This window comes from Ursus americanus, chromosome 12, assembly GCF_024610735.1.
Source record: "Ursus americanus isolate L20-20 chromosome 12, mUrsAme1.1.p, whole genome shotgun sequence".
In the NCBI taxonomy this organism is placed as follows: domain Eukaryota; kingdom Metazoa; phylum Chordata; class Mammalia; order Carnivora; family Ursidae; genus Ursus; species Ursus americanus.
The window spans coordinates 15,929,058-15,951,131 of NC_142138.1; the positions used below are offsets into that span (position 1 = coordinate 15,929,058).

Here is a 22,074-nt window from a genome sequence, read left to right on the forward strand (position 1 = left end):
AAGTCACAATATTTTTCAATAAGTTACGAATGTTATAAATAAGTATGTGCTACATGGCAGAGGCGATTTAAAAAATAGTTGGTGTGAAGTAGCAGCTGCTATAATTAACAGAGTGGTTGTGTGTGTGTGTGTGTGTGTGTGTGTGTGTGTGTGTAATAGAGACAGGTTGAACATGAAATCTCAAAGTCTGCAAGCCTGTTGTCATCTTGACCTCAGGTTTCAGGAGTTACACAAGAGAAGCAGCAGGACAGGGGGAGGGGTTTTCTCATCTTGAAAATGATTTAGATAACAGGTATTGAACAAATCTGTGAGGAAGAGAATCATTTCCCAGAGGACAGATAAACCTGTATAAATACATATATTTAGGGAGGCAGGTGTTGATCTTAAAGTCAGCTCCTTCGGGGAGGGCTAAATCCTCCCCATTTTCCTTTTTTATTTAAAGTCAAGGGAAGCTTGGAATAGGAGTACCATTTTCCCTGTGTTCTTCCTGTCTATCTCATTTTGTATGATTTGGACCTTTTCTTGATAACAGTTGATAAGAGTTCCGTGTGAGGGGCTTCCAGAAAGGAGATTGGAGAGGACGTGTTTCACAAGCATGCCATTCTTAATGTGAATTACCCTCCCTTACTGCCAGGGAAATGATCATTAGCCACAGGTCTCAGGGTAGTGGAGAGCCACGTGTGTATAAAAATGGCCTCAGCACACCTCAGGTACTTACACCTGTCTGGGGGAGCGGGCTCTGGGGGACCGGTCTGAACTTTACCCCAGAGGGTACAATTAATCACTGTTGTACTGCTGTCACCAATGGGGATGTCAGTGTGTGGGTGAAGATTTCATCTAGAGTATTCCTCTTGTGGTGTGACATTAATTGTCTGAAGTTATTTCTAGAAGGGCCTTTTTTCCTACCTTTGTGCAATAGTGAAAGAAATACTTCCATCATTTTAGCCAAATAGACCTATTAGTCAAAGCAGTGCTAATAGTGTGGGTGTTGGCAATACCCCCTTGGCCCACAACATTTGAGGGCTCAAAAATAGAACGGCAGGGGCACCTGGGTGGCTCAGTCAGTTAAGTGTCTGCCTTCAGCTCAGGTCATGATCCCAGGTTCCTGGGATCAAGCCCCACGTCGGGCTCCCTCCTCAGCGGGGAGTCTGCTTCTCCCTCTCCCTCTGTGCGCATGCGCTTTCTTTCTCTCTTTCTCAAGTAATAAATAAAATCTTAAAAAAAAAAAAAAAGAACTGCAGAGAGAGGAGGACCTTGTTTTCCTTGTCTTTTTCCTCGAGTGTTATTCAACCCAGGGAGCTAACGTCTTCCTGGTTCTTCCTGATGGCGCTGGATAGTCTACACCCTCATTTCCTGGTGTCTGATGCCATATTAAGACAGCAAGGAGTGAGCTTTTGAAGCTAGCTCTGGCTCAGATTTCAGTGTGGTGGCATGCATACCTGCTGTGGAGTCACAGTGTGATTTGTAGTTCTCCATTCTGCCAGACATGAGTTGTGTGACCTTGGGCATGTCCTTTCCTTCTTTGAACCTATCGTTAAAATGGGGATCATGATACCTACCTTGAAAGCTTGTTAGGTGAATCCTATTAAAGCTGTTTTTCCAAACTAGCCTGATCATAGGAATTAGCTGACTCATTTATTCAATGCACAGATACCCAGGGCCTCCAGTTTTTAGCCTCCTGAATCAGAATCTCCATGGGATACCTAGGAATTTATAGGTTAACCAAGTACCCCAGGTGGTTATATATGATCAGGTAATTTGGGGCAACACTGCTTAAGAGAATATACAGGAAAGTGATATATGACTCTGAAGCACTTCACACCTGTGAGGGATTGGAAGTATTTTAAAACTTTTAATGAACTTGATAAATTAAAAAAAACAAGAGCTTCTTTTTGGCCCATCAGAATGTGTTTGGGGGCTTCCATCCCCACCCAAAACAATCTGAAACCCTCAGGAAGCAGAAAGTTTAATGTTCAGAAATGATTTATTGGCTGTCTAGTCTTCCCTGCCATTTTTTTTTTTTTCTTATTGGCTGTGACACTCATGACTCATTCTATTTTCATTAGCACAAATCTACAATCCCCCTTCCCCTGCCCATTGCCCCGGACTCATGAGCACCTTCAGAGGCCTCCTCTCCAGCTTCTCTCTCCTGGAGCAGAGCCTGTGGGCCTTGGGCACCAGACACAGAGTTTCTTTTGCGGGGCAGTTGCCCTCTCCCTGGCAGCCATGTCTCTTACACCTGTCTTTCTCTCCTGTTGGTTCCTCAGTCTCTCAATACCTTCTGCTTTCTCTATTTCAACCTGCACAATTAGGGCAAAACAAGTAAGCCGTCTGAGCTTTCTCGAGTGTAGAATTGGGACAATGACAGCACCCAATCTGTGGCGTTATTGTGTGGGCTGATGGAGGTAACAGAAGAACTTCAACACACTGCTGGGCAATTTTTTGAAGGAATTAGCTATTTTATTTAGTTCCCTTTCTCTATCGATTTTGGCAGGGAGTCTTTGCATTAAGTTTCTGGCAAAGTGGAAAGAGGGAAATCCTTGTAATCAGACTGACCTGGGTTCAGTGTCTCCATCGTGTACTGTCTGCAGGAACCTGGAGTGAACTAGTTCCCCCACTGAGCCTCAGGTCCCCATCTGGATGTGTCCTCTTAGGGTCACTGAGGGACTTAGAGGTACTGCGTACACAGTATTGCAACAGTGCATGGTTCTTTTAACGAAAAATCCCCATTGTCTGTCCCCTTTTCTAGAATAAGGGCTATGAGGGTCTGAGTTTGAATGTGCCAATACCAAAAAAAACTTTGGGCAGTGAAACATGAACTTGGCATCATCTGGGCCAAGGAGAGGTTCAGATTTGGTGTTTATTTGCCTCTTACTGTGATTGTTTTGGGAGGCTTTGGGGAAATGAGTGCCAGAAAAACTAGAGGGTGTTTTTTCTTTCTTTCTTTTTTTGCTTTTTATTATTCTAGTGGAGTCAAGGCTAAAAAGTGATCAGATTTCACCTTGTCTTAAAGCTTTCAGACTTGTTTTTGGCAGTGACTACTCCTCCTTCTCCTCTTCCCCTATTTGGCTTTGTCCTCCCCTTTTTGTTACCCACCTTTAGTTATTGTTCTCATTCCCCTAAATATGGTAGCTACCCATGTTTATCTGGGTCACTGAGAAAGTCATGACCTGGCCCATGATGAATTTGTAATTCAGCTCCATTCTTTTCACTATATGAATGAAAATAAGGATTGCTATTTTTGTTATTAATAATAATGCGATCGTTACCATTTTCAGGCACCTTCTCTTTATCCGTGCTAGGCATATTAGCAGATGTGAACCCCATTAGTCCTCATGACCATTGGTTAAAGCAGGTAGTGTTATCACCATTTTGCATTTCAGAAACTGAAGCTGGATGCTTTAGTAATTTGCCCCATTCTAACCCTTGAGTGAGTCACTACCCAGAATTTTCATTACATGACAAATGGGAAGTCAGAAATTTGAACAATGCAATTTTGTATTATCAGACAAAAACATATTCGTATATATAAATCCTTCCTCTAAAGAGATTTGAGATGACTGATAATAGGATAAGAGGAAAGGTGATAAAATATGTATGAAAAATCACAAAGAAGTAAAAATATTGCTAGAACAATGAAGATGAAACTATGAACTTTGTAAAAGTTCTAAGATTCTTCATAATTACAATTAGATTCGTTTCCAAGCTTCCTAGTGGCCAAAGCAAAGATTAGAGCATTGTCAAGATGAACTGAGTAAACAGATAAGAACTTTACTGCTGTTCAGAAGTAGAACTCTGTGTTAACACTGGAGGCTGAGACAAATTTCTCCCTAATTACCAAACGTTGGCAATATTCTACAAATTACTTAAAAGTGTGACCTATTAAATTTAATTATAATTCTAATACACTTTTTATTTTAAGACAGTTTTAGATTTATAGAAAAGTTGTGAAGATAGTACAGGAGAATTCCTAAATATTTGACACCCAGTTTCCCGTATTATTAATACCTTACAGTAACATGATACCTCTCTCACAATTGATGGACCAATATTGAGACATTATCATTAACTAAATTCCATACATTACTTATACAGCTTTAGTTTTTACCTAATGGCCAGGATCCTATCCAGGATACTATAAATGTAATATGGTTTAGTTATATCTCCTTAGGCTTTTCTTGGCTGGGACAGGTTCTCAACTTTGTTCCTGAAGACCTTGACAATTTTGAAGAGGACTAGTCATGTATATTGTAGTATGAACCGCTAATGGAATTTGTCTGATGTTTTTCTCATGATGAGACTTGGGTAGTGTGTTTTTGGTAGACCACAGTACCATTCTCATCATATCATATCAAGGGTACATGCTATCAGTATGACATCACTATTGATGTTGACCTTGATCACCTGGCAAAGGTATTGTTTGTTAGATTTTTCCACCCTTAAGTTATTCCTCTCCTCCTTCTAGATGGTACTCTTTGGAAGGAAGTCACCATGCACAGCCCACATTTAAGGACTAGGGAGTTATGCTTCACCTCCTTGAGGGCGGAGTATCTACATATATTATTTTGAATTATTCTGTATGGGAGATTTGTCTATTTTCAATTCACTTATTTTTAGTTCTTTGAACTAAAAGAAATTGATGGCCAGGCTCTTTAAGTATAAGAGACACGTTGGTAAGTTTGCTTTGGAACTTACATGTTAAGCACTTGAAGTAACGAGCACTGGGTGTTATCTGCAAGTAATAAATCACTAAATTCTACCTCTGAAACTAATAATACACTATATGTTAATTAAATTGAATTTAAATAGAAAAAAAGAAGTTACATGTTAAAATTTCTGAGACTTTTCTATGGCACCTGAGAAAAGAGAGCTGATTTATAAAATCTCAGGTTGATTTTCCCCATAGATTTCTTTATATATTTGTTTATTTCCCTTCCCTTTCCTCTCCACGTACAGTGTACGGTTCTGTGTAAGTTGTCAGTATTCTGTCTTCTACTTTAAAGAGATCAATTTTATGGTTTTAAAAAACTATAATCCCTTTTAAATAGCAAGTATTTTCCTGATTTGCATGGTTCTCTATGTTTTAAGTTTATAGGAGATATTATTGTACTGTTATTCTTTTCATGGTTATTTGCTAATCTGTCAGGAGAAGAACCTGGTCAGGTTATTGATCGAGATCTGTAGTCATTTTCCAAATACAATTGCCAGGATCTCAAAAATAGTATCATATTTAGACCTTTATTCTACTATGTTTCTGTTTTATAAAAAAATTATAAATCTACTTGCTGTAATTTATATTTTCTTCACGTAGTATTCTATTTTCCTTATCAATAAATATCTGAAAACATGATTTTGATACCTATATAATATTCTACCCTATGTCAGTATAATGTTTGTGTCAATTTTGCCGGTTTTTAAGATTAAAACGGTATCTTATTTTATTTTATTTATTTTATTTATTTTTTAAGATTTTATTTATTTAAGAGAGAGAGCACACACAAGCAAGAGAAAGAGAGGGAGAGAGAGAGAACACATGAGCAGGGGGAAGGGCAAAGGGAGAGAGAGAAGCGGACTCCTCACTGAGCAAGGAGCCCAACGTGGGGCTCTGCCCCAGAACCATGGGATCATGACCCCAGCCAAAGGCAGATGTTTAACCAACTGAGCCACTCAGGTGCCCCAAAAATGGTATCTTATTTTAATTTTCATTTTTTGACTATTAAATGCAGCTAATTTTTCATATATTTAGCAACCACTGGTTTTACTAATTGATGTCATTGTCAGTTATTATGTCCATTAGTATTATAAATGTCAATTACTAATATTTATATTGGATTTTGGTGTTTCCTTAAATATTGGTGAGAACTCTATGTAATGTATCAAAAGCATTGGACTTTTGTTTTGGTATTTTCCCCAGGTGTTATTTTTGAAAAAATTTTAAACCCACAAGAAAGTTTAGAGAATGGCATATTGAACACCATATCTTTACCTACCTTCCTCAACATTTTGTTCCATTTGTATCTCAAGTGCTCTGTCTCTGAACCATTTGTAAATGAGTTGCAGACATCAACTACTTCCTTCTAAATTCTGCAACTCGATCACCTAAGAGTACTAACAATCTCCTATGTAACCACAGTGTCATCATTACACTTAGGACAATTAACGTTGATCTTCATTATTTGAATTCCTGACAGGTATCCCTGTTGTTAAGGGTTCAAAGTGTCACTCACTCTTGATTGCCACTGGTCTTCTGACTGATAGAGACTACATAAAAAGCGTATTAGCTAAATGAAGAATGGAAACCTACCCCATTATTTCAAAAAAAGACACTTTAACCTCTAATGTATAGAGCTTCTGGTATATTGGATGGATAATGCAGCTCAGAAGTGAGACTAAACCACTGTCTCTGTGTTCATGTGAACGTGTACATATAGGGGAAGGAAGACTGGTTATGTCAACCAGCTCTCTAGTTGAGTAACTGAGTCAGCAGCATTCAGGTTCAGGTGTGCTTACCTGAAGCCAAAGCATGCTGGTTGCACCTGGGCACAGAAAGGGGAGGAGTACAGTTTTTCTTTCTTTTTTTGAAAGATTTTTATTTCTTTATTTGAGAGTACAAGCAGGGAGGAAGGGCAGAGAGAGAGGGAGAAGTAGACTCCCCTGCTGAGTAGGGAGCCCGACGTGGGTTCATGACCTGAGCTGAAGGCAGATGCTTAACTGACTGAGCCACCCAGGTGCCCTGGAAGGAGTGCGTTTGATGTTCTAGGCATGGCTTGTCGCCTGTCTTTACACAGTCACCCTTAAAACGTGGCTTAATGTAGTCCAGTCTCTCAGCCATCTGATGAGCTCTTACCCCCTTGGAGAAACTTAAGTAAGGGGATGGGGTGCAAAGTCCACTGTGCCTCCTCTGGTGCTGCTCTGAGTGAATAGGGCAGCCTCGGGGGCAGCCTCATCCTCCCCGAGGGCTGAGACTGCAGCATGGCGGGAAGAAGGGAGAAACGTCTACTCCAGTATCTGCCTTTGGGGACATGTCTGCAATCCGTATCCCTTACTTAGTGCTTTATTGCCTTTTGGAGTTGCATATCTAAGATGAGACTTGGTTAAAAAAAAAAAGTTTTGTTGCGGTATAATTCACATCCTATGTAAGTCACCCATTTAAAATATACAGTTCAGTGCTTTTGATAGATTATATTATTAATTTTATGAGTTGTATAAATATGTATAGCATAAAACTTACCATTTTAACCATTTTTAAGAGTTCAGTGGCAATAATTACATTCGTGGTGTTGGACAGCCATTACCACTGTTCGTTTTCAGAATTTGCTCTTCTCCGCAAACAAAACACTGTGGTCTTTAAGCAGTAGCTCCCTATCCCTCCCTTCCCCCAGCCCCTGGTAACCTCTCATCTGCTTTATGTGTCTGTGAATTCGCCTCCTCTCGATACCTCATAGAAGTAGGATCATATAATTTTGGGTTTTTGTGTCTGGCTATTTTCCTTAGCATTACGTTTTCCAGATCCATCTATGTTGTAGCCTATGCCAGAATTTCCTTTTGGTGGCTGAAGGATACTGCATTGTATTAATATCCTACATTTTGCTTTTGCATTCCTCTGTTGGTGGACCCATGATGGACAACTAGGTTGTTTTTTCCTTTTGGCTGTTGTGAATAATGCAGTGAACATTGAAGTGTAAGTATCCATTTGAGTCTGCTTTCATTTCACGTGGATATATACCTAGGAGTAAAATGGCTGGGTCATACGGTTAATCTGCATTTAGCTTTTTGAGGAATTGCCAGATATTTCCGTAGTGGCTGCTCCATTTTACATTCCCACCAGCAGTGTATGGGGATGCCGGTTTTTCTACCTCTTCACCAATACTTTATTTCCTTTTGTATTTCTTTTTTATTATAGCCATCCTTGTAACTATAGAGTAGATTCTCATTATAACTTAAGGCTTGATTTTTTTTAATGTTAGAAATCTGAATGAAAGTAAAATTCATTGAATTTAAATCATCCTGGAGGTAACATTTTTTTGGCCAGACCTTAGTTGAAACTGGATAAGGATTCTCTAGGAGTGTCATAAAATCAAAGAGTTCTGGGGAGAAAACAATCATAGTTTTTCTTGACACGATGAATGCTAAGGCTCTTTGACGTGCATTGTTTTATGGCTGTATTGAAGGATGGTTTCCAGAGCAATGGTATAAAACAGTGCTTCTAGGTTCTAGGAAGAATGATTCAGTCAGCTTCTCACATCAGCTAATATTATAGTATATCTCACAGTGCTGAGAAATGACCTGTAAATATTAGCTTTCCTTTACCCTTATTTTTGGGAAGGAGGAGTGCTTTCACTCTCTACAGAAGAAATATGATCTTTACCTCTTCACCGAGAAATAGAAATAATAGAAAATCTAAAAAAAAAAGTTGCTTACACCCTTAAGTGTTCATTCTCTTCTGTACATAAATGGAGACATGTGGAGTCTTGAGTTCCTGTGTCAGCCCCATGAAGTCATCAAGGACACTAGGTTTTTTGATATTTTTACTTCACCATCCTTAGCCCTGACTTCCATCCTCAAGGTCACCCCAAGGTCCAAGTTGGCTGCTGGAGTCTCTGTTGTCTAGTGTACATTCTTTGTAGCAGGGAGAAGGAAGATGGGGTGCATAGGAAGGTGTTCCACATACCTGAGTCAGCCTTCTTTAATCTGCACAACACTTGTGTTTGTGTATCCTCGGCCGGCCCTCGGGTTTATGGTCATGCCTTGTTCGAATGGAGCCCAGACGAAATAGGCTTTTAGCTGGATACATTGTTACCTGAATGAAATTGGATTTCTCTTACTACTAAAGCAAAAAAGGAGAATTAGTATTGGGCAGGTAAAAAGATAGTTTCAGATTGTCGTTTCTCAGGAAGTTATATTGACCTAGACCCCAGATACCAGTATGAAATCCATCCATGATAGCGATCAGGAGGAGGGGAGGGTGGTGGAAGTCTTGGGGAAAGAGGTATATGGTTTGAAGCAACTGTAGCTCACAATTTCTGTCATTCATTCATTCACTCATTCACTCATTCCTTGCATATATATAATAGAGCACCCAAGAAGTACCCTCCCTCTAATCTAGCAGTAGGCAGGTACACATTTGTTTAAACTATTCAAATGTCTGTGAAGGCTGGGTCTTATACTCCTGAGCCCAAAGCTTTGCTCTGCCATTTATCTGCTGGGTGGATTTGGGCAAGTGGTCTTTGGACAAGTTATTTAATCCCTCTCAATCCCAGGGTAGGTGTCACGAGACCAAAGAAAGATCAGTATCCAGAGGCTGAAAGTCCGGGTAGGCAGGAGAGAATGGAATGTTCCGGGTCCGTCAGGGAACAGGACAAGGCTTCTCATCCACGCCTAACAGAAGCACCAGAGTCTAAGCACAGATTCTCAGCAACTGGGAGTCCTACTACTGCCCTACACTGATGCTTGACTGTGGCAATCACTGACTGTCCCTCTTTATCTGCCACGTTGAGACTCTGCAGAAGGATGAGTTTCTTCCTTCCCTTGTCATCAATAAAGTAAATCTGGACAGAAAAGGTTAAGAATCCCCACCTTTGTCCCTTGGAACAGAGGAGGTAAAAATGTGTGACCTCGGGTGGTTATGTTGTGTACCCTTTAAGAACTACTAGTCTGAATTTGTTCAGTGTCTATGTACTTTTTTTCCAGCTCTCTGCTGCCTACAGCTAGACATGAATTTTCTATGCCTGAAAGATGATAGCCAATATGACTGTGATTTTCCAACTGAGCAGCAATATAGCATTTCCTTTACCTAGTACTTTGTTCTAAGACCTTGCATCACTTTTGGAATATAATCCCATGTATTCTTTCAGTATGGTAACGTAGAACGACCTCTGAGTACTATTCCAAATTTGCAAATAGTATGGTGGTGTATTCTGTGCTGGAAATGGTTTGAAACTGTGACAGTGTTAAACAGAGATCTCATTTTCCAGATGACATAACTGAACCCCGAGATGGAGTAGCAGTGAGATTTTGAAGGGACCTCCCCATCCTACACATTGCTTCAGGGTCACATCTGTGCCCTGAAGGCATCCCCCAGACGGACAGGGCATTGCAGTCCTTGTGGCGTCTGACATTTCTTTCCCATCCAGGGTGGCTGCCTCTGTTGGACAACTCGTTTGTGAACTTTGCTGTTGGGCCTTTGGAGTATGTTGCACCTCTGTGATTCTGGGGGCCTAGTTTCAGTCGCTAATGGAAGGTATGTCATTCAGTCCTGGCGCCCGTACTACTGGAAGGGCTTGCTGCTGGTGTCCAGGACCTACATCCTGAGATGCACAAAGTAGTGTGGTTTGAAACCGGGAAGACTGGTGTCTGGTGCAGCCTGGTCACCTTGGATCTCCTGGCTCTCGGTTTCTTCGTCTGTAGAACTTGGTGCTTGGATTAGGTGATCCAGTCAGCCCTCCTGGGACTAAAGTTCTCAGTCTGTGAGATGTATTGGTGTTGACCAAAGCCTTTCTTTGTATTCTTTCTTAAAACTCACTCCTTTGTAAAAAGTTATTGTTAAACTCTACAGTTCAACCCTTTGGGCTGGAATTTGGTGTCAGAATGCTGTATCCTTTTCTTTTCTTTTTCTCTTTTTCCTTCTATTTAGTTTCTTTTATATATATATATATATTTTTTTTTTTCTTGTTTTCTTCATTTTCCTTTCTTCCTCTTTCTATTGTCAAGGGCCTTTGAAGAGAATTCTTAAATGTTATTAAGAAATTGCAGTCAGGGAGTCCTTTGTTCCCAAGCCATTTAGAAGATTGCTTTCCCTTTTGTTAAATACGAAAAATTGTCAACCTGTGTCATTAAAATGTGCCAAAAACCGCATTCACCAATAAAAAGTGTCAGCTCTCATTATTGCCCAGATATTATTCTTTTCAAAAGCTGAGTTCTCTCTCCAGGCTTTCTAAACAATCTTCAGCTCATTCATCTTCCTGGTTTCGTTACATTTTGAACTTCTCTGGGTCTATATAGGGTGGCAGCCTGTCTTTTAAAAATTAATGGGTTCCAAATGCCATTCAAACCTATTTCCGCCTCAACCTCCCGCTCCTCTCTCCAGCCCTGTCTGTTAGGAGTCTTATATTCTGTATAAATATTGAGCTGGAGATAGTTTCTAAAGAGGTGGTTGGACTTTTAATTAACACTGACAGCCTGTCTGCTTGGGATTTTGCTCTGCTGTCTCCATGGAAAAGTCAGGCAGGTCAGTATGGAGAAGGGAGGGAGGTTCCACAGTGGATATGTTCCTGGCGGCTGGCCCCAGAGACGCTGAACTCGGAGCCAACCATGAAGTCATTTCGAATTTAAGGAGTCTTGCTAATCCAAGGCAATGTGTCTTAATTTGACAAAGTAAAGGCTGCCCGATAAGCAACCCTAACTACAAGTTCTGTGAAACTGGGGGGTGTTTGTAAGTTTAGATTGTGCTAGAGAAATGTGGTGATGTGGAAGAATGGGCTCATTTTCTTCCGTTTATTCCTTTTCCCACCCCATCCCCCTCTGCTCGCCTCTCCTCTCCTCTCCTCTCTCTCTCCCTCTCTCACTCACTGACTTTGGCCCAATTCAGCCCTGCAGTCTGGCCTCTGCAGTGGCTTGATGTGAAATTTGAGAAACATATGTAGTTTTCTATTTCAGGAAAATGATCTCAGGGATTGAATGTGTTTTTTTGTTGGCTGTTAAGCTCTGATCTTGCCCAGTGTGGTTTTTTGATGATGGGAAAGAGGCTTCGAAGTGCTTTTTATCAGAATTTCGTGTAATAAACCTTAAGGCTTGGTTTCTTTAGTTCCGCCCCCTCCCCCTCCCTAGCCCGCGACACAATGTCCTCTCTCCTGGCAGAAGTGGGAAGAAGTGCACATTGTTCGTTTTACAATCAATCCATTGCTGCTGGCGCACATACACAGAAATGGCCACTGTGTCTTTCACAAGAGCTATTTTAAATGTAGTTCAGTGGAGGACCAGGGGTCTGCATACTGTTGCTCATAGAGGAACAGAGATTCATGGGGGAGAAGTGTGCTTGTGTTTGGCCTTGGAAGGGCCAGTATTCTTTGTTCTAGAGGTGAGTGCCAACAATGGGCCTAGTGCCCTGTAAAACAGACTTCCATCGATCCAGCCGTGCAGAGGATGTACAGGCCAGTGTCGCCGGGGCCTGTCAGGAGGAGGGCCAAGTGGAGTCAGGCCAGTGGGCCGGGGTGAGACTGGCGGGGGCCCTAGCTGCGAGGTGGGAGGTGAACTCTATATTTTCCGTTAGGTCCGACCTGCCCCATGTCTTAAGCGTGGCTCCAGCCCTTGCAAGCATCTCCCTCATGGTGGAGAAAGGCTCCATGGCCGTGGTTATCCAGCAACCATGAGCTTCCTGAAGACAGTAGCATGGGTGTTTTCATCTTTGTATCCGCGGAGCGCTTGCTGAATTAACAAGAGAATGATGTGCTTCGATGGAAGTCTCCACAGGATATGTGGGGGTTCAGAGAGGGGATCAACCTACTCCCCCTCAGACTTGGAGTCGGGTAAGGAGGATGAAGCAGAAGAAAGCACAGGAAAGGCATATCCAGAGGGAAGGGAGCTGACATTCTTGGCAGTGTAATGCTGTTTGATCCTTACATTATATCATTTTTACAGATGAGGAAAATAAGACTCAGAGAGGTCAAGACACACATTCAAGATCACACAGCTACTAAGGAGCAGAGAAATCTGAAGCTGGATTTCCATGGCTCCCAAGCCATGCCCCTTGTGGTGGCCCATCTTACTAGTAGGGGTGAAGGATGAAAACCCTAGTTCTTCTCACACTGAACTTGGCCCCACCTTCTTTTTTGTCTTGGGGTGAACTGACCGCCTCCTTTGGTTCCCCAAATCTGGCATTTGTTGCAGTAGGTTGGAAAAGTTTAGGAGACTTGTGGGCAGTGGCAGAAGTGGGCCTCCCGTAAAGTGAACGCAGTGAAGCGTAAGCTTGACCTCTCTTGCGTGGGCCCTTCTGAGTGCTGGGAGTTGTTGGGAGTTGTGAAATATTTCAAGTGGGGAGAGGTTGCTGTAGGAAGTATTTCTACCTAGGCATTTCTGATCTCAAAAAAATGGGAATTCAATCCCCAAAGCTGCAGTTATTTGTTTTAATTTTTTTCTTGTTGTAAATTTTCGTCATTACACCGGATTTTATAGTCATAATTTTGTATTCCTTTTCTCAAAGAGTTTCCCCCACCCCCCCATCTAAAAGCTTCCAAACCTGGATTTGCCCTGGGAAGTGGTGTGAGAGGAAGGAAGGTGAGCTGAAGGTTAGGAGGTTGAGTTCGGATTCTGGGGGTAACGTGAGAGCCCGGGAACTGATGGTGTGACCTTGAGCAAGTTACTTACCTTTTCTGCACTGTGTTTTCCTCCTCTGTCCCTCACAGGCTTGCTATGGGGACAGAAAGAACTCCCGTGACTAGCGCTTGTAGTCCAGCCTGCTAGGGACTCAGTAATGTTAGCTGCCCCTGCTGCTGCTGATTACTAGACTCAAGCAGATGGAGCTTCATACTAGTGTCTGCCATTAAAACATTGACCTTCCGGAGGGCAGAGTGCAAGCATGACTTTAGACCTTCACTAAAAAATCTGCAGATTACATCACTGTAGGCGTTTATTTCTTTGCCATCTTTGACCATCATCCAAATGGCTTCAAATAAATTTTATTATATGGAAAACTGGTGGCATTTTCACAGAACCGAGACCTGAGCTGCCTCATCTTCTGTCGCTCTTCATCACACACCAGCATTCCTGCCCCATCTGACGTCCCCCCGGGTCCGTGGGCCTCTTCGTGTCCTCTTGCCTTTGCACATACTGTTCTTCTTTCTAGAATGTCCCTTATGCCCTCTTTTCTACTTGGTGAGCTGTTGCTGTTGCTCACCCCTTAGGGCCCCATCTTCAATGTCAGTTTTTTTGTGAAGCCCGTCAGACTCCCCGGGACTTTTATACACTTGACCCTTGACCAGTGCAGGGGTTACTGGCACTGACCGCCACATGTTTGAACATCCACGTCTAACTTTTTACTCCTGAACAACTACCAGTAGGCTACTGTTGACTAGCATCTTACCGGTAACAAATGGTTGACTAATATGTGTCTTATGTGTATATGTGTTATATGCTGCATTCTACAATGAAGTAAGCTGCAGAAAAGAAGGTGTTTTTAAGAAAGTCACAAGGAAGAGAAAATATATTTACAGTACCGTGCTGTATTTATTGAAAAAAATCCATGTGTAAGTGGACTGTGCAGTTCAAACTTGTGTTGGTCTAGGGTCAAGGGTGCTGTAGCTGCTTCTTGGCACGCTTTTCTTCTACTAGCCTAGGAACCTTCAGGTGAAGAAATGACAGTTTATTCACCGTTGCGACCCCTGTGCAGAGCGCCTGAAACCATAGGTGCTGAGAAAGGTGGGGGCATTGATTGGAAAGAGTTGCTCTTATCATGCCATTATGTTTAGAAGTCATAATACTTTGTTCCAGAGAAGCTGGATGGTGTGATTACACAGATCATGGTTTCCATTGGTTTACGGTCCAGTTTAGGAAGTGTTCTGACATCTGATTGAGCTTCAGTTTGAAATGACTTTGTAGCCTTTTCTCTTTGCTTCCCTGCTTTTAACCTCTGGTTTAAGCAGATAGCACTTGGCGAACGACTGCTTGAGTTGCCTTCCTCACCAGGCTGTAACTTTGTGAGGGCAGGACCTTTTGTGTTTGGCCCACAGCTCCATCCTTAAGTCCTAACGCTGGGATTGGCACAGAGGAATAGTTCTAGAGGTAGAAAAAAGTCTATTAATAATAGTATTAGTACTTTAATTATAGGGTACTTAGCATGTGCTGGCACGTTGTGAGCACTTCAGATATACTAGCCCTTTCTGTCCCCCCATATGCCTGTGTTATATGTACCGTAATTATCATGCATATTTTGTAGCAAAGGAAACTGAGGCTCAAAGAGGCCAAGGAATTTGTCCAAGGTCACACAGTTAATGAGCGATAGAACTGGAATTTGAACCCAGGCAGTTGTTCATTAGAATCCAGGCTTTTTACTGCCATGGTAAACTGCCTCTGATTAGTACTAATTAGCTCAGTAATGTGTGTGTGTGTGTTTTTTTAACTGATTACCAAGGGAATCTAATGAGACTTATTTTTCTAAAGAGTTCATTTGTTAGGTGATTATTCATTTAAACCAGTGGTTCTTCAAATTGTGGTCCACAGACCAGCGTGAACATCACCTGGTGATATAGTAGAAATGTTTATTTTCCAGCCTCACCCCTACCTGCTGGTGTAGAAACCTGGAAAACGGGACCCAGTAACCTGTGCTTTAACAGATCTCCGGGAGTTTCTGATGGATGCCAAAGTTTGAGAACCACTTCCCAAGACTAAATAATTTCCTCTGGAATTTTACTCCTTTTTGTTTTTTTTTACTTTTTTTTTCTTTTCTTCTTTTTTTTGAGGTTAGAAAACAAAGACATTGTTCCCCCAGGTTTATTGGTAATTAACATTTCACATTGTGTGTTTAAGGCGCACATTGTGTTGGTTTGCTACACTAATACATCACAAAATGATTTCCATCTCAGCATTAGCAAACACCTCCATCACATCCCATAATTGTCCTTTCTTTTTGTGTTGAGAACATTTGAGATTTACTGTCTTAGCAGCTTTCAAGTGTGTGATAGGGCATTGTTAACTCTAATCACCATACTGTACCTTAGGCCTCCACAACTTACAGCTCGAAGTTTGTACACTTCGACCAACATTTCCCCATTTCCCCAACCCTATAGCTTCTGGCAACTACCATTTTACTCTGTTTCCAGGAGTTTGGCTTTTCCTCGTTCCCCTTATAAGTGATATCATACACTAATTGTCTTTCTCTGTCTGACGTATTTGAGTTACCATAATGCCCTTAAGGTCCATCTATGTTGTTGCGAAATGGCAAGATTTCCTTCTTTCTCATGGCTGAATAATATTCCATTGTGTATATATACCACATCATCTTTCTCTGTCTGTCCATCCATCCATCCTTCCATCCATTGATGGACACTTAGATTTTTTTTTTCCATACTGTGGGTATTACGAATATGCTGCAATGAAACTGAGAGGGCAGATATCTCTTAGAAACCCTGCTTTCATTTCCTTTGAATCTGTACCCAGAAGTGGGAATGTCAGATCATATAGTCAGATCATCATTTAGTTGTTTGAGGAACTTCCATATTGTTTTCCAAGGGCTGCACCAGTATGCATTCCCACCAACAGTACACGAGGGGTCCTACTTGCTGGTACTTATCTCTTTTTGATGATACATATGGCTTTTCTTGAAATGAGTCATAATTTTGGATATCTCACCTCTGTGTCCCCCTGATTTATGTGACATTTATATGGGGGACCAAGCTCTAACCTTAGTGAATGTTTCTGCTAAAGTTCTTGAGAGATTTTGAAGTTTTGGCTGTGTCTGTAGCTTGACAATGATCTTTTGTTTGTTTTTTGTGCTGATAGATACCAGGATCTGAGAACCTTAAGAATACAGTACCCCCTTTTCTCCAGCCCTGCTTTCTCAGGTTCCTCTTGGAGGGTGAAGAAGGAGCCCAGAGATACAGGGATTACAGAGAAAGGGGAGGTAGCAGAATCAGGAATGGAGGAACTTGAGTTTCATGTCATTACACTTCCCAGAAATATCCTCAGCTGCTATGGACCCTTGGTTTACACATGGTGGAAAAAAAGAACACTGGACTCTGAATTGGACTTGGAATCCTGGTTCAGGGGCATCTGGGGGGGCTCAGTCTGTTAAGCAGCTGCCTCTGGTTCAGGTCATTATCTCAGGGTCCTGGGATGGAGCCCCTTCTCGGGCTCCCTGCTCATCGGGGAGTCTGCTTCTCCCTCTGCCCCTCCACCTTTTCTCATGCTCCCGCTCGCTCGCTCTCTGTCTCTTTCTCAAATGAATAAAAAAAAATCTTAAAAAAAAAATAAAAAGGAATCCCGGTTCAGCTTCTTTACATACTTGATTTTAGGAAAGTGACCTCGCTGAGCAGCAATTTCTTCATCTGTGATATGGGGATAATATACCTCCTTGATGATGATGATGGTGAGGGCGATGATGATGACGATGATAGAATTTAATGAGGCACGTGGTGAGCATTTAAGTTCTGCCCATTGTGTCTGTGTTGAGCGGAAACAAGAAGAGCTAGATTTAATCACTGGCCTCTTTATTGGACAGTGTTCTGAGAAAGGGATTGTAGGTTTTGCAGAGCAGCAAGGACTCCAGAGTATTCCAAATGGCTGGTATTCCAAGGAGTGGAGTTCTGGGAGGTCCACTACCAGAGAAAGCCAGGCACCAGGTTGAACGCTTTATGTCTTAAATCTTTTTGTTTTCAAAAAGGTATCTAAAAGTGATTTAACAATGTCAGGATTTAAACATAAGTTTTTTTGTGTCTACGAGGCCAGTGCTGCAAAGTCAAGGCCTAAGGACTGTAAAAATATTGATGCAACTGTCAGAGGTACATGGTATTTGACCTTCTATTAATAAAGACAAATTATTGCATTTCTGTGATATTTGAGTCTCCAAGAACTTCCCTTAATTCCACTGGTATTCCATTCCACAACTACTGGGCCTGTGGGGACGAGGGACACGGGGTTGTGTTTCTGATTAATGAGGTGGCATATCAGTCTGATTTACTAAACCAAAAGTCAGAGAAGGTTCAGATAAAAACATAGCCAAGTTTCCTGAATGATAACAGGCACAGAAACAACTCGAGTATTTGGTGGTACAGCAGCAAGTTTGGCCAGAAGTTATGCACAGAATAAGGAGAAATATGGAGAGAAAATAAGTAGGGAAGCATAGATAAATAGAGGGCAAGGCAGATACTGAGCATATTAAACCAGGAGTAGAAGGACTTCATTGGGGGGTTCTTCATGGACATCTGCAGGATGTAGGCAGTGGGGTGTCCACATGGCTGTCCGCTGACACCGTCCCACTACTTGGACTGCTCCTTTTCACCCAGACTTTAATGGCAGGTCATGCTAGCATAGAAAGGTGGGGAAGTATACTCTGCATTACTTAAAAAGAATTCTCAGCTTACACAGGACAGTGTCTTTATTTTTTATTGTCGCCTTTGCTGCAGTCGCAGAGAGTACTTGGGAATCGGCTCATGAGAGCCTCAGCCTGTAAAGGGAGCTCGTTCTTGTTTGACAACAGTCACGTCAACATGCCTTCTTGCCAACTCTCTGACCTTCGAAATGATGCTCACTTCGGTCTGACCTGTCAATGTCTGTACAGATCCACCCACATCAAGGACTCAGTATTTTCGAGAGTATCTAGAGGATAGGGGCCCTTCTAATTTTATTCCTCCAGGACTTGTTTTGGGAGAAACCAGCTGCTGCTTCTGGTCTTAATGAGATGTGACTATGGAAGAATTGAGTCTGTGGGGCCTCGACTTACATTATGATCCTGTCCCCTTTTATTACAAGTTGCACATGATGTTTTTAGCCACTGTGTCAGCATTTTTTAATCTCCAGCTGCAGTCAATTTTATCTAATTCTTGTTGATCATGATTATTGGACTGTAAAAGTATAAAAAGAAAAAAGAAGTCTCTCCAAAAGCCATTTGTCATGGGCAAACAGGATATGTTGACCTTTCCACGTGGGTCTGTTTGGAGGCTTTGGGCCATAAGGGTCAGTTCACGTGTGGCCTTTGGGACCACTCTTTGTGGGTTTCAGGCAGTCCAGATGTTTTGAAATTTTGCAGAATGGGGGAAAAAAAGCTAGAGAGAAGTCTGATTTGATTTGACCAGAACCCAATTGGCTAATTAGGATAATAAAATTCCTGATGGAACTTGTTCATGTCTTTGCAAAATAGTAACGAATAGCATTACTTTATGTTTAGTTGGTTCCCATCTTTTTAAAGAACTCAAAGCAGCGTCCCTTTCTTTATGCCCTCTGTTTCCAAAATATATCTGAAGTGTTGTATGCGGTTTCAAAATGCAGGCACGTCATCATGAAGGACAAGTGAGTGCAGTGGTAGCATGGGAAGTATCTGAAATTGGGGGTGAGGACAGCAGGTCAAGCTTCTAGTAGCTATGAGGCATTTTGGTATCTGTTTCTTCATTTGTATTGTGGGGATAATGATTGTCCCTGTCTCATAGGATTATTGTGACCATTGACTGTGTTACCACATGTAAAGCATTTACATAGTAATTCTGGCACATGATCAGTTCTCAATAAATGCTCTTGAGTTAGTTTTAGAACCAGTCACATATGAATTTACATGTCTGCACTGTCACTTATTAGTTGTATAGTATTGGGCAATAACAGTAACAATCAAAATGGCTGCCATTTATTGAATATTAACTTACGACGGCAGGCCTTATGTTAGGTACTTCATATGCAGTACTTCTCTCAATCCTTTCTCTAACTCTCTGCTGTAGGTAAGATTATGTCCATTTTATAGATGGGTAAGGTAAGGTTTAGAGATGTTTAGGAACTTGCTTACTAACAGAGCTAGATTAGTGGCAAAGCTGACTCTTTAAAGTTCTTGTTGTTATTTAGCTACTTAGGTTTCCCGGGCTGTGGTTTTATCATTCGTAATAGGAATAGCGATAATTATTTGTAGGGGTTATATATTTACATAGAGCGTTTGGCACTCTTCGGGCACTGTCGACATGAGGCACGGTAATATTATCATCATCTCTGATTAGAGATGGTTTCCATATGACAGAATTTTGTTTTTTTCTTTTTCCTGTGCCTCATACCATGTATATACCTGTAGGGATTGGAAGAAAGTTCTTACGGATGAGCTCTTGCATTTCTGAGAACTTTAGGCTCGTGTGCGTGATCTGGTGCTGTATCTACCTGGGCATCTGTGTACGCGCACTTTCTATCCTATCTAGAAGTGGACGGATACCAGATCTGGGTGCTGTGTAAGAAAATGTTCATGCACCAACATTCATGCACTTTAACAGGTCCATGTCTTGGCCTCAACATTTTGCTTTTCTGTTTATTTTGAAAGTTTTTGAGGAAAGTGGCTCAGTGAAAGCCAGGCATCTGGGAATCAAGTGCGTTTGGATGGTAGGGTGGAGTCGGCATTATACAAACGTTCCTGGCACTCAGAGGCAACAATATTCCTTGAGATTGGTACCTACAGATGTAATGTTCTGTGATGCTTTAGCCTCTATGTGTTACCTTAGTAAGTGCAAACATATTATAGAATTGGACTGGGGACCACCTCCCTATTTCTTCCCTCGCCTGCTGTAGTCAGAACTTCATGTGAAGGATCAACACCCGCTTCCTTCATTTATTCACTTACTCTTTCACTGCTCAACTCCCTGTGGTACAGCTTCAACCTTACCATCTACCACAGAGAGCACCCGTAATCCCCTTACTGTGGTTTATGTCATAAACACAAATCCCAGACATTTCTTCTTCTTTTTTTTTTTTTTTTAAGATTTTATTTATTTATTCGACAGAGATAGAGACAGCCAGCGAGAGAGGGAACGCAAGCAGGGGGAGTGGGAGAGGAAGAAGCAGGCTCATAGCGGAGGAGCCTGATGTGGGGCTCGATCCCACAACGTCGGAATCACGCCCTGAGCCGAAGGCAGACGCTTAACCGCTGTGCCACCCAGGTGCCCCCCAGACATTTCTTCTTACCTGCATATCAGTCCCATATCCTCCAGAGAAACAAAGTTTTAAGGAATTTTCCTCTTATGGCATTTTGTAAAGTTTATAATTTTAAAGATTGGTTAGTAGGAACAAAATATGTTTGGGGAACTTCATTTTTCTCTAACACTTTCATTTAAGTACTCTTTATAGTTTTTCAGATTTCATGTCAGATGATTTACCATCATTGTTCTAGTACATAATTTTGGAGTTTTGCTTCCTTGTGAAATTCGGAGATTGTAAAATTGACATTCTGATTTTAATTTACCTTTATAAGATAGGAAGAATTCCTAAATGGAACTTTTTCTCTTTTTTTGGGGGGGGGGACTTTTTCTTAAAAGACTTTTGACGTAAGTGTAACTAAACCATTGTATATATTCTTTATTGTTGTTTTACATTATGAGTGTTGGAAACAAGCAGTGCCATAAGGATGAGAATTATAGTCTCATTTTTAATAGTACTTTGCTTTATATTATTTAGCTTTTTTTTATGGATTTGTAGCCTCAAAAAAGATATGGTGTTCTTTGTTAGTTCAACTAGGTAATGCCCTGTCTCTTGATACTGTCAGTCTTTTACCTGTTATCAATCTATTATTATTACATTGTTCCACATTTTTAAATAATTGATTTGGTACATATTATTAACAGTTTTCAAAATCATCATTAATAGCATCTTGCATTCACAATAATATGAATAATACTATGAAATATTTATATTCAGCTAACTGGTACGTCTTCACCATATAAAGCCCATAAACAATTTTTTCCACTCTCCCAGGTAGATCTAAACCATTTACATATATTTAGAAGGGAATATTATGATATTAACAATAAATCCCAAACTGCTTTGTATTAATGACTGTTGTTAAACTCTCTAGATATGGCGGAGACCCTTGTGATGATCACCGTGATTAATCACACACAGATTTAATAATGCCAGAATGGATGTTGAAATAAGAATGCCAAAGACTGAGGCCAAAAATAAAGCTGATAGTGGTAATGGGTAAATGCTGTTGCCATGCTGAACTTGAGTATATTCCTGATTGATCCCCATTCTAGACATGTAGAAAATGTTGAAGGGTCTGAGATGTTAAGTAACTTGCCCAAGTTCATATGGCTAGTTAAGTACTTGCCAGAATTTAAATGATAAAACTCATGCTTTTAGCCCTAAAGTCCTTCAAGCCACTCAATATGTATGTGTCTATTAAGGAAATCAATTCCCTCAAGGAATTGATTCTAGTGATGAAGATAAATAATGGTCATAAACTGTAAGTCAATGTGAAAAATGTTGTGACTGAAGAGTGAACAGCACAATAAGACGCATATGAGTGGCAATAAATTGTGGTGGGCCTGGGGACAGAATGAGGGGAGGAATGGGAGAGAGTAGCATCTCAGAGAGGAGGCACTGACTCTACGTCCCAGCCCTTTCCTT

The 22,074-nt window shown here is 41.2% G+C and overlaps 1 protein-coding gene across 16 annotated transcripts in view; it reads left to right on the forward strand.

Moving 5' to 3' along the window:
- Positions 1 to 22,074, forward strand: part of FGGY (FGGY carbohydrate kinase domain containing) — a 424,400-nt gene that overhangs the window by 65,478 nt on the left and 336,848 nt on the right. The gene's annotated exons all lie outside the window — the stretch shown is intronic.